This window comes from Mastomys coucha, unplaced genomic scaffold (genome assembly GCF_008632895.1).
Source record: "Mastomys coucha isolate ucsf_1 unplaced genomic scaffold, UCSF_Mcou_1 pScaffold15, whole genome shotgun sequence".
Taxonomy (NCBI): Eukaryota; Metazoa; Chordata; class Mammalia; order Rodentia; family Muridae; genus Mastomys; species Mastomys coucha.
In genome coordinates this window covers 79,831,365-79,844,770 of record NW_022196897.1, presented here as the reverse complement: position 1 = coordinate 79,844,770, position 13,406 = coordinate 79,831,365, and the positions used below count along the sequence as shown (strand labels likewise).

At 44.5% G+C, this 13,406-nt stretch overlaps 1 protein-coding gene across 1 annotated transcript in view; it reads left to right on the top strand.

Annotated features, from left to right (window-relative positions):
- The window catches only part of Ext2 (exostosin glycosyltransferase 2), a 129,252-nt gene that overhangs the window by 48,877 nt on the left and 66,969 nt on the right, over nt 1-13,406 (top strand). The gene's annotated exons all lie outside the window — the stretch shown is intronic.

Below are 13,406 nucleotides of genomic sequence, written 5' to 3'. Positions count from 1 at the left end.
GTGTGTATCTGTGTGTATGTGTGTTTGTATGTATGTGTGTGTGCATCTGTGTATGTATGTATGTGTGTGTATGTGTGTGTATATGTGTGTGTGTGCATCTGTGTGTGTATCTGTGTGTGTGTATGCATCTGTGTGTGTATGTGTGTATGTGTGTGTATATGTGTGTGTGTATATGTGTGTGCATCTGTGTGTATGTGTGTTTGTATGTATGTGTGTGTGCATCTGTGTATGTATGTATGTGTGTGTGTGTATATGTGTGTGTGTGTGTATGCATCTGTGTGTGTATGTGTGTGTATGTGTGTGTATATGTGTGTGTGTGTGTGTGTATGCATCTGTGTGTGTGCTGTTTTAATTAACAGGAGCAGGTCTTTCAAGTGGGCCTGGTTGGAATAAGGCTTGTTTTATATTTACCTTCTCTAGTCAAACAAACACATGCTTTCTTTCTCCTGGTTTTAACATAGCAAACATGGGAAATCTCACCCCAGGCAGATTCCTTTATAGCTGGTTGACCCAAGTTGTAGTCATATTTGTTTATTTTTGATGACAGACCTTGATTAAAGGTTTCCAATGTACCTTTCAGCTCTTTCATGAAGCCAGCCGGGAGAGAAGGCTGGTCAGCTGCGGGCCCTGAAGAAGCTCCTTATCTGGCCTGGATAACAGTAGGATTTGGAGGCAGGATGACTCCGAAATCTTAGCAGGCAGAATGCAGTCTCTAGTCTCTTTGTTGAGAGAGTTGGGCAAACATAATTTTATTGGTCAGTGGCTCCTGCTTTAGTAACCTTTCACCCCTGTGGCTCTTGAAGGTGCAGGCCACTGGCCGGCCTTGCCTTTGAACTCCTCAAGGCTCCTGCCTCCTCAAAGGCTCCCAGTCAGGCCTTATGTTTTGCTTAGGACCTCACCTCACAGCAGGGCCTCAGCAGTTGGGAAAACTGATCCACCCTAAGAACGTTGACATATTTGAAGGTGATACCCCTGAGACTGGAAACCTATGGCTTTCTATTTCAGGACCTGTCTGTCACATGTCAAGAAACATGACTCAGGCTTCCCCCTTTCCTCCTCTACCCCTTCTTGTTTCCCACAGGACGGGAGGTCATTACCCTGGGGTATTTCCTAAGAGTGATCACAGAGCCCTCTCTTATCCCATTTTCTCCCAACTTTGCCCAAGGCATTTATTTTGAGAAAGTTGTGAAGACTGTAGAAACATGCAAATCCTAAGCCACCCTCAGTGTTCAGGAGTGTCCCTGATGTTACAAAGACAATTGGGCTCGAATGTTTTGTCCTAACGCCTTATATCCAACAAACCAGAGTCATAAGATAGTCCAGCACCCCTAAATCCCCTCTTTCGGGAACAACTTGATCTTGCAAGAGGACAGAAAGAATAGAGGTTGCCTTCCTACCTCTGGCCTCCACCCCTGTGCGACTCCTGCCCAAGGAACAGGAGTCAAAACGTTGCTATTTAGAGGCAGCTCTTGGGACACAGGCATTAGAGGGTTTTAGCCTACCATCTTTGGCAAAGAACCAAACTTGTCATTCCAAAAATATTCAGTGGAAAATTCATCTACTGGTGATGTCTTTAGCCTAGATGAGGTCCTGGATAGAGGGGCCTCAGTTAAGGGCCTTTGTTTCCCAGAATCCAACAGCATACTGTTGATAATTACATTGCCATTTGTCCAGACGACAAGACAGTATGGCGGGGTCTGTGTTCACTCCTAAGGCTACACTGTATTTGCCTTTGACCCCACACCCTCCTGTGGTCTTGAGAAGTGTTTTGGGTGTGGTTCTGAGCTCACGCTTCTCACTCAGGAATGGGTGGAATGGTAGTTTCTGTCAGTTCTGAACTGGCCACTTCCGAATGGTAGCTGCCACTCTCTCCTGCAGAGAAAGCAAGCAGGCCAGAGAAGCTGAGGAAGTGACCTAAGTGTTGGAAGAATTGGAAGCCTGTGATTTAAAAAGTGTGAAGTTTTATTTATGAAATGCTATGATTCCTTTTTTAGCACCCTTTGAACTGTGATACTCATCTGAAATAATTTTTAAATACCTAGTTTAAGGAAGCCTCTGAACTCTGAGTTGTACAGGCTGAAGTAGGCAATTGGTTTCAAGGTAGGGTGGTGTGGGGCCCCTGTTAGTGTATGTACTATCTACTTGTTCTTCTCTGAGTTAGGTGGCTAGGGCTGCCATAGCAAAGTAGCAAAACCAGGATGGCTTAAACACCAGAAAGATGTTTTTCTCAGCCTGGCTGCCCGAATCCAGAATGAAGTGGCAGTGTTGGATTCTCTGAGGCTTCTTGCTCACTGATGGCCCCCTTCCCTGTGCCTCTTCAGACACTGTCCCATGAGTTCATGCATCATTCTGTCCAAATTTCTGGTTGGAGGACAGATGGGAGCAACATCCCCTGCCCAGCTCATTTTGACCCAGTCACTTCTTTAAGGGCTCTCTCTCCGTAGTCATATCCCCTAGGGTTATGAGATAGACACAGTTCAGCTTGGGCAGTGTCAGGTGCAAGAGCCAAACAAAGCCTGTAATTGTAGGTTAGCGCTCCATTGAGAAGGACCTCACTGTGAAGTCTACCCCAGGTGTTTTTCCTAACACATTCCTGCTACCTCCTCAGGACAAGCAGTAGGAATGGAGAGAGGGAAGAATAATGCTTTACCTGGGAAAATTTACCAGGAAAGAGTAATGTTTTAAGGTGCACCTCACTGCACTGTGCAGAAAATGCAGACAGGCTGCTGTAAAACTCAAGAATGTGAGATGACTCAGCCCAGCTGTCCTCAGTGTTTTCTAGTGGGGTCAACCTTCTATCACAGTTCCTGATCACAGTGGAGTGACAGAGATAGGTGGGCAGATGGACAAATACATAGTTTACTTTGAACAAGACTTCAACTTACCAAAATTCTATTGCAGCTTCCTAGGAGAGCTGGGATTTCCAGGCATGTACCAACACAGCATGTGGCAACAAGCGTATACATTCTCCTGCTTCTCCTCCTCCTGCTTCTCCTCCTCCTCTTTCTCTTCTCCCTCCTCCTGCTCCTTCTCCTCCTGCTTCTCCTCTTCCTCTTCTACCTTCTCCTGCTCCTCCTCCTTCTGCTCCTCCTCCTTTTTCTTTGTGATTGTTTGAGATAGGATCTCACAGTGTAGCTCAAGCTGGCCACCAGCCTGGATCTTTTCTAGAGTCTCAGTGTGCAACCTTGCACAAGTCCTTTGCCTTCAGATGCCTCCAGTCTTCCATCTACTTTTATGTCCCTAGTAAGAGCTGGCTCTTGACTGTATTAGAATGAGCATAACAATTCCTCGAGAGTCAAAGGGAACATTATGCTTCCGAAAACCCCAGTCTCTGAGTTTTGGAACCTCTTGGTTGGGGTCATTCTCAGAAGGGCCTTCCGTCATTGCTCCTGAGACTTCTACCAGTCTGTGCCTCTGCTGGGCCAGATCATAAATGGCTCCTCATTTGGGAAAAGGGGGCTTCTCAAGAACTTGGACTTTGTAGACTGTAGAATGTCCTGCTGCTGTTTGATCCCTCTAGTGAGCTCAGTGGGAGCCAGCTCAGCACACACTTCAGTGTTCCTTGGGTTAAATTTTAAGTCAGGGAAAAGCTGGACCAGTAACCCCCATGAACTTGTCAGTGCCTCAATTTTCTCATCATAAAACAGGGGTAATTCCTTGAGCTGTGAGGATTAAATGAATGAATACAGGTAAAGCACTTAAAACGGTGCCTTCTGCATAGCGAGTGCCTGCCTCATTAATCAACAGGTGTTTCCTGACCCCCCACCCCCACCCCGTTTCAATCCCAGAACAGGTCTGAGTGCTGGGCATGAGCCAAAGAGTAAAACAGGCAACCGCCTACACCAGCTCGGGCAGTCTGGCCTACAGCAGGGCCAGTGTTGGGGTAAGGAGGCTGGTGGAGTGCTGCCAGCCTTACCCAGAGCAGAGCTGAGCTTGCTTGTCACTCTCACAGGGGTCCACATGCCTTTGGGACATGGAGTGCTGCTGAGGCTAGGGGCTGCTGGCCTGCACTAGGTTTTTCTGTTTTCTCTCTGATCATAATTTACTCCTTTTCTGAATTCTATTTCACGAGGCAGCAAAAGGTGTAGGGCATTCCATTCCACATTCCCCTCCCTTTGCCCATGATCTAGCTCTTTCTCTGAAAACTAGGCTTGCCGTTTCTTTCTGGGAATCAACCGTGTAATCCAAAGCCATGTGAACTTGTAAAGAGCTTGTAAACATATATTGACCCCTGAAAAACACCCTAATTGAAAACTTGTGAACTCGCCAAGCACACTCCTGCGGTACCAGCGATTACTTCTGTGGGTATTACTGTTCAGACTTTCACGCTTATTTGTGATTTCTAAGGAGGGTGTGCTGTAGTGTTTTCTCTAAAGGAATTACTGTGTATTAATTCATTTTTATTAGCATATATTTAAAATTTTTTTAGAATTTCATACATGAGTACTGTATTTTCATTTACATAAGTTCCTTTCCTCTCTGTCCCTCCCAGCACCTCCGAGTCCTCCTCCCAACTGCCTCTCAAACCATGACCTCTTTATCTCTAATTATTTTTATAACACCCTCTCCCAGTTGTAAACACATACAAGCAACATGAAATAAACTATGTAGGTTGACTGTTAATTCTTTAATCACCCCCATAAATATAATTCTTGAGACTGGAGATAAAAGGGAGGGGCACTTTGCTTCCGAATGGATGGCATGTGTCTATGTATGGGTCTTTGAGGACTTCAAAGCCAGTTGACTGAGGGAAGAATTTGAATACCAATCCATATTCTTCCTTGTCTTCTAACCTCAGGGTGAACCAGGGTTAAAAAATAAGATCTTGAACTTGTAGAAAGTTCAGTGACACAGAGGAAGCTGTGTTGTACGTCATATGAGGCTGGGGTGTGCTCATACTAGACACTTTTAGGACTTCTCTGCACTGTGCTGGGGATACATGGGCTAACAATGATGTGATGTTCATTCAGCACCAGGAACATGGATTTTGGTGGCAAAGGCTCAGAGTTAGCTAACAGAAGGGCTGGGGTCGAGAACCAGAGTTAAAGCAACACGCTCTGGCACCTGAGAGAAAGGTAATGGACAAACACAATTCCCAGGAAGGGTGGGAGGGAGAAAGAGGGGGGCAGTTATTTAATAGGCTGTGAGGTTCATAACTGTGTTGGTTAAATTTTTTTTCACTACCTGTGTGCCAACTTGGTAGACTATTAATAATTTTGAAAGGTAGAATGGTTTGCATGGATTGCTCAATAGGTCTGGTATAATGCAAACATGAGGACCTGAGTTTGGATCCCCAGTGTCCAAGTAAAAGTCATACATGCATCTTTGTCTCCAGTGCTCAGGGTGTGGACACAGGAGGAAACTTGGGGCTCACTGGCCAACCAACCTAGCCCAAATGACAAGCTGTAGTTTCAGTAAGGAACCCTGTCTGAAAAGGTCAGATAGAGAGGTGCCTGAAGAATTCGTGCTAAGGTCATGGCCTCGAGTGTGCACACATGGAGAGATCACAGCCGCAGCAAATACCCAGCATAGACTCTAAATTCTAACGTATGCTCAGGGTTATAGAAATGCATGGGAAGAAACGTGAGATCAAATCTTGGGAGAGACTAATTCATAGCAAGAATTATTGACTGAGTGTGGTGGTACAAATCTATATTCCAAAACTTGATTGGCTGAGGCAGGAGGATGGTGAGTTCAAAGCTAGTCTGGACATCAGAGCAAAGGCTTCATGTTGTATAGCAGCTCTGAGAAGGAGAGCAAAGTATTTAGTTAGCAAGGTGTGGTCCCTTGAGTCCTGCCCTCAGCTGTGCCTACATTTAAAATGGTTCTCAGCTGTTCTCTGGAGCAACAGGGTCTCTTAAAATAGTGTCACTGCCGTGGGGCCCAGTCCATCCTCTGCTGCTGCCGGAGAAGGCTGGTGGTGGTGTTCAGGTTAAAATTCAACCTCCGCTTCTGTTCCAGTTTTCTGGAACTTGGGGCTTTGCTCCAGGGGAAGTTTGGAGCTCCAGTGTGCAGAAGCTTTGAGAAGCGAGAGAATCCTGTCTTAAAAGCATCCAGGCCCTTTCTCAGAAGTCTGCCTGTACACAGGGCTGGCAAAGTTTGTTTGCATTGTGGACCTGCTGCCAGTGTCAGTCCCTCTAGAACTTATGTTTGTTCTCCCCGAGGTCACAGGGGACAGAGCAGGTGCTCAGGTTGCAGAGAATGAAGTGTTGTGTGAATAAGAAGAGCCTTGGGGTGCATTCAGGGAAGATGTGAACCTCAAAGTATGGGCAGTTTTTTTTTAATTGTTTCTTTTAGAGCAGTTTTAGATTCATAACAAGGTTGAGTAGAACATACAGAGTTCCCATGTAGCCTATCCTTACCATTACCAGTCTCCTCCATTCCAGCATCCCCGTTCCAGCAGTCACCCCTCATCCATACGACTAACTCTGAAGAAGCACCCTCTCCAACAAGAGTCTGAAGTTTAGCCAGGCCTCAGTCTTGACTGCCCATTGTATGGGTTTGAATGGCCATTGACAAATTATAATCATTACCAAATCACCAAGCTAAGAATCGTCTGTCCTCGACTTCGTGGTGGTACACACCTTTAATCCCAGTACTGGGGAGGAACGGGCAGGTAGATCTCTGTGAGTTCTAGTCAACCTCTTCTGCATAGCGGGTTCCATGCCAGTTGGCTGGCTATACAGTGAGACCCTGCCTCAAATCAGTCAGTCAATCAATAAAACTTGTAAAAAATTTAATAAAAGAGAACTGACCCTCCCTCCACCCCAAGCAGCCACCAACTATGTGTGCCTCAGCTGGGAGTCATGGTCATGCGCTCCTCCGGCTCCATGTTGACTGGCCAGCTCTTGTGCAGGCCAGCACATGGGCACTTGTGAGTGATGTAGAGCAGAGCCTCTTCCTTGTCCTGCTTACTCGGACGTTGGAGGAGATGGCTGACTTACGTCATTCTGTTCTGTTTTGTTGTGATTGTTATTGTTTCATTTCTTTTTCTCACATACATTTTATTAAAGTTGCAACTTAAACTAAATTCACTCCCATGAAATATGAATCTCTATAAGTTTTGACAGATATAGTATTGTGTCATCACAACAAAGATAATAGAATATTTTTACTATCCCCAGAAAATCCCTTATACCTTTTTCCTGTCAACTACCACACAAACACACACACACACACACACACACACACACACACACACACACAAACACACCCACACATCTACCACCACCCCACTCCCATCCCCCCACAGCCTTGTTCACAGTCTCTGATAGCCAGTGACAACTATCAGCATATATATTTGTCTTTCCAAGTCTCATGTGAATAGAATCATACAGTTTGGTACTACATGACTCCAACCATGTGACCTTTTCTCTGGACATTGAAGTCCATAGATGTCTTTGTTCTGTTTCTGGGTTTGTTTGTTTTCGTTTTTTCCCCTCTTCTTCTCTTTTGCCTTTAGAGTTTTATTTAAATGCTCACAGGTGCCTAAGGAAATCAGAAGAGAGCAGTGGATTCCCTGGGCTGGTATTACAAGCATTTGTGAGCTGACCAATATGAATGCTGAGAATCAAGCACTGGGTCCTGTAAGAGCCCCAAGCCCTCAACCACAGCCTCACCTTCTGGGGTTTCAGTATCACTTTTTATGCTGTCACATTAGCTGTGATTTGCTTGTTGTTCTAAACTCTGGTTTGCCCTTCAGGGTTAGAAGAAATCCCAAGTGTGTTTTTAAATTGCCTACACCATAACACACAGAGCACAGGGCCTTAAAGAACAGGGCATTCTACATCCCCTCCCCTGATGCCACTTTTTAAATTTTTCTATTAGCTTATTCATTACGATATCCATAAACATATATAATCAGATACACCATTGGGTTCTCTGCCTCCGACAAACTGTCAGGAGCAGAGAGCAATAAATGACTACATGGTCGCTTGTTTGTTTGCTTCTACTCAGCTCAACTTCTTTGTCTTATGTATGCAGAACCCCTGTCTTAGGGAATGGTGCTGCTCACAAAACACTCAGATGTGGATAGAGGCTCAGAGAATCTGCCCCACATCTTATCACCACAGGCCTATCCCGAGTTCTTCTCTCACAGATCACCATGGCTGGACCACAAGTGTGTAAGGCCTTCAAAAGACAAAAACAGTGGAAGAGACTGAAAAACATTCACACCAGAATTAGGCATGGGAGGGATGATGGAAGTATCAGAACTAGAATTTAAAACAACATTAAATGATATGGTAAAGTCCCTAATGGGCAAAGTAGACAACATTGCAGAAGCAGTGGAGGGCGGGAAGATGGCTCAGTCAGCAGTGCTCACTGTGCAAGCGTGAGGACCTCAGTTGGACTCCCAGAACCAGTAAAAAAAAACAAAAACAAACAAACAAACAAAAAAAACAGGTGTGACAGCAAGGCTTGCCACTCCTGGGATTCACTAGGTGGCCAGCCTAGCCTTCTCGGCCAACTCCAGGTCTTCGAGAGACTCAAAATCAAAATGTAAGTGCAAATAGCCGTTTTCTCCCTGCGCTGCCTTTGTCAAGTTATTCTACCAAGGCAGCAGAAATAACGCGAGGACACATTCCCTGCCCTTGGCCAGAAGCCTAAGGGGTTCTCTCTGATGTGCACTATGAGACTCAGGCTGACTGCAGATATTAGTAAGGCTCACAAGTGCAGAACTCTAGCTATGTTTCTGCAGACATCTGTCACTCACAGCTCAGCTTTCTCTCTTGGCACTGAACTGCAGAAGTTTCTCGACAGTACATCGGGGTCTGTTTCCACCTCTTGTTTTCTTCAGTTTGGGGGGAAATGGCTGTCCTGGCAACCTCACTTGCCTAAGGGATAGAAAAAAATGTTAATTTTTTTAAAAAGTTTGTTCAAGTTTTTACTTATGTAAGGGCAGAGTAGAAATGTCTAAGCTCCTTAAATGCTGGGTTGGAACTTGGTAGTTCCTCAAAGAGGATTTGGGAAAATGAAAGAGAAGGCAGACAACATTTAAAAGAAAGAAAGCTCCCAAAGAAATTATCTTGAGTCTGTGGGCCAGAATGCTTGTGCACGTACATGTGTGCCTGCGTGTGTGCATGTATGTGAGTGTGTGTCTATATGACTTAGGGCTGTATTTGGACAGACTGGGTAAGATAGATAGTAGGGGATTTGAATGCCAGGTATGTCTTAGGGTACAGAGAGACATTCAACAATGAAGAGCGGAGGAAACAGGAAATTTGTCTGTAGTGTCCCTGAGTATCAGGTGTGAGAGGATCCTCAAGGATCTCGTGGGTTCTAGCTCCATTTAAAGATGCTGCCCGGAGACCCAGGGAAGTTATGGGAAGTTAAGTAACTCATCAGTGTTCTGGGAAGTACTTAATGGCAGAACTCAAGTTAGATCTAGTCCAGTCTCATGCTGTTTCCATTGCCTTCGTCAAGTTGATGATGATTGCTTTCCAGCTGACATGATTCTACCTGTGTTTCCTGGACTCGCTGTGTTTCACATACTGGACTCATTTACTCTCTCTTGAATGCATGGGGTCTTTGTACTCAGTTTTGATACCTTGGCTTTGTTGATACTGTCCTGGTGAGGTATCCAAGAAAACATGTTCTGTTTCCTTAATGACCTTCAGAGTTGTCGGTCCTGGCAAAAACTTAGTAGGTTAAAGGCAGCCTAAATTATGAAAGCCTGGCTGTGGTTCTGTTTGTCCTTCCCAGAAGGCTGGTTGGCCGGACAGTGATGAACAGAAATGAGTTAGTGGACAGGAGCAGGTGTTGCTGCCCTTCTGAGACCTATGTGGATGTCAAACAGGAACACACACCACTTAATAGATTCCAAACCCCATATTTTTCTACATCTTCAACATCACTGTCTCTGGGGGTGCAGAAATGGCTCAGTTCCTAAGAACACATACTGCTGGCTCTTACAGAGGACCCAGGTTTGATTAGGTCAGGCTGTTTACAAATGCCTGTAATTCCAGGTTCAGGGAGATGTGATGTCCTCTTCTGGTCCACATAGGTACCTACACTCACATACACATACCTCATCCATATACTTACTTAAAAATAACATCTCTGACATCAAGATTGTATTGTTATAATTTTAGCTCTGTGTCATATTTTAATTGAAAATCTTTTGTGTTGCTGGTGTTATATAAAATAACAGTGCATATTAAAATCAGTGATTTGTGCTATAATAACACAGGAGTCCTAAAAAACTACTACCAAGCAAGCTGAGCAGTACAGGGAATGGGTTGGGGGATCATCGCAAAGTGAAGGCAGGAATGTAAGATTCATTAACATTTAGTGAGTCAGCCAGTGTAAACTCCTGAATTTACAAAATAAAGGAGGCCCTCATGAGATCACCTTATAAAGCAGGGAAAGTCATTTGACAAAATTCAGCAATTCAGACTGAGAGAAATAGCTCAGTTGTTAAGATCACAGTCTGCTCTTGTAGGAGATCCATGTTCAGTTGCCAGCACACACATGGCAGCTTACAACCTCTGTAACTCCAGTTCCAGGAGATCCTGTGCCCTCTTCTGCCTGTCACAGGCACCGGGCATACATGCAGTGCACAGACATACCTGCAGGGAAAGCACTCACACACATACATTTAAAAAATAGTTGACATTCCCTTTTGATAAAATCTTAGTCAAACTAGGGAACCTCTGCAGTTTGTTAAAAAGGTGTCTCCTCTTGCCTCCCACTGCCTCACAGTCTGTAGCAAAGCCTTGGGGAACTCACCTTCCCTCCTGTGCTTTGTCCCTGTCACTTTCAGCATGTTGGCCTTTTCTGTTTAGTTACTATACCCCTGCAGTGTCACCTGCATTCTAGCCAGGTGTGAGTGAGAAGTTCAAGGGGAAAACGAAAAGCCGACTCAGAGTAAAGGACTTTGTCCTTCTACATGGAATTTCATACACAGCAGGACATGGGCGAGGGCCGCATCACACTGTCAGCCATTGCAGAACATCATGGCGACAGCATGTGGAAGAGGAGGCTTTTCCCTTCATAGTAGACAAGAGGAAAGTGAGGAGGGGACTGGGGACTCAGTGTTCAAAGGCATGCCTCCAGTGGTAGGTTTCCTCCAACCAGACTCTCCCTCTTAGGTTTCTAGAACCTTCTGAAATAGAACCCCCAGCTGGGAGTCAACAAGTTTGACACGTGAACTTGTAGGGAGCACTTCATATTTCAAACCATAGCAAATATGTTGGGGTGAGCAGCCGTGCTTGGCTTACAGCTGCCTTGATGGTTTCTGTAAACCTCAGCTCCTAGAATCTTCTCAAGTCCACAGGATAAACACCGTGACCTTTGCCTTACAGATTTGGGAGCAGATAGGTTTAACAGCTGCCAGACACATCAGCTGCCTGTCACTGTCATTCCCTCCCTCCCTGCACTGCTTCTTATATAAACTAGTTATTGCTGATCCCACTAGCATGGCATTACTGAAGTGCAAAAACACTCCTACTATTTAATTGATACAGAAATGGAAATAACAAGTTCAATTGCGTTCCTGTTTGCTTATGATAGTATTTTACGTGTATGTTGTACATACATGCATGTTTATGTGTGTTAGCAAATGTGCTCATGCACCTGTATGCACATGGGTGGAGGCTAGAAGCTAGCATCCAGTGTCTTCCTCAATCAGTCAATACGTTATTTATTGAGACAGTCTTTTGCTGAATCTGGAATTCCTGATTCAGCCAGCTCTCCCAGGGATCCCACGTCCACCTCCTGAGAGCTGGGATTATAGCTGGGCATCACACCTGCCTGACTTTTACCTGGGTGCTGAGGCTCCAAATCTAGTCCTTAGGACTGCATGGCAACTGCTTTGCCCACTGATTCATCTCCCCAGGCTCCTGGTTGGGTGGTTTATAGTCTTAAGATGGTCCAGCCTTGTCCTTCTCAGAGTTTCTTGTGTATAAGTGTTGGGAATTTTGCTGATCTTATACTATGAAGTCTGTATGCTTTACTGGCTTAGTGTTATCTGGTTCAATGCCTAATCAAGATTTTATTGATCTGATCTATTCCTGCATGACTAACTTCCCCCATATAGCCACCAGGAGGGTTTACATGGCTGCCAAAGTCTCCCTCATTCAAACTCCTAGGATAGATAGAAAGGTAACTCATATATTTTCTTGGAGACAAGGTAACATAGTATTTGTGTTTTCTCTTGGGAAGAGAACATTGTCCACATGACTGAAGCCTCCCTGTCTCTGTGGACAGGTAGCTGACAGAGGGGCCTGGTGGGGCTGTAACTTATGCCCTTTGAGCTCTTACCATCAAGGTCCTGCAGAAGCAATTAAGCCTAAGAAACTCACTTATTCTCAGGCTGAGACACTTGAGTTGTGATTATTGGCAGAGCTTGCTTCCTCTCTAAGTATTTGTGAGCTGGGGGAATGATTGGAGGCATCTTGAGTTAGAGGCTGTGTTCCACAGTTGGCCTTTGGCCAGCATTCAGGTGCACATGTGCACATGTGCACAGGTAGAGAGACAGGCAGACACTTGGTATTTTCCTCTGGCCTCTGCCTAGCATATGCACCTTTTCTCCCACAGCACATTTACATGCGCACCACACACAAAATAGATAAATAAATATTTTAAAAAGAAAAAAAACATCAAAAATATGATGGAGAAAAAGAAAAAAATAACAATTTTTCTTCTAAAGCAAATCTTCAAATTGACTACATGTCAGAAAGACAAGCTCCCAGAGATAGCCCACTGACAGGTTAGGGATGGGGTAAAGGGCTTCCTTCCACAGTTTTATTTCAGGAAACCTAACAATCTAAACAGGATAAGATCTTCCTTGGAAAACAGTCATTTTTAAAGCTCACTCATCCAGATTTTCATTGTTCTGTGTCTGCAAAGAAAAATCAGTAACTTTAAGCCATATGGCCCGGCACCCGAGAATGCTGAAACAGGAGAACTGCAAGTTTGGGCTGCAGAGTGAGATGCTGTCTCAAGAAAAATAAAATAATGTCAGGCATGGGGACACATGCCCATAATCCTAGCATTTGGGAGGATAAAAAGGAAGTTTGGGAGTTCAAGGCCAATTTGGGCTACATTGTGAGACATTGTCTCAAATGAAGAAACAAATAACAAATGAAACTTTGACATACATATTCACAAGAAACCTATCCCAGTTGTGTCTTTGATGAATTCTTCTAAACCCTTTCAAGGAAAAAAAGTAAAGGCAAATTTGCACTAAATTCCTCAAGAAATATATGTGTGTGTGTGTGTGTGTGTGTTTGTGTGTATTTGTGTATGTATGTATGTATGTATATATGGAAAAAAAAAAAGAGGGAATGCTTTTCAGTTCATTTTGTGAGGCCCACACCTTGATTCCAGAACACAATTTAGGTGTTCCAAGTGACACCAAGTAAGTCTGTGATGAGAGAATCAACATCATTTGATGCCGTTTGCAT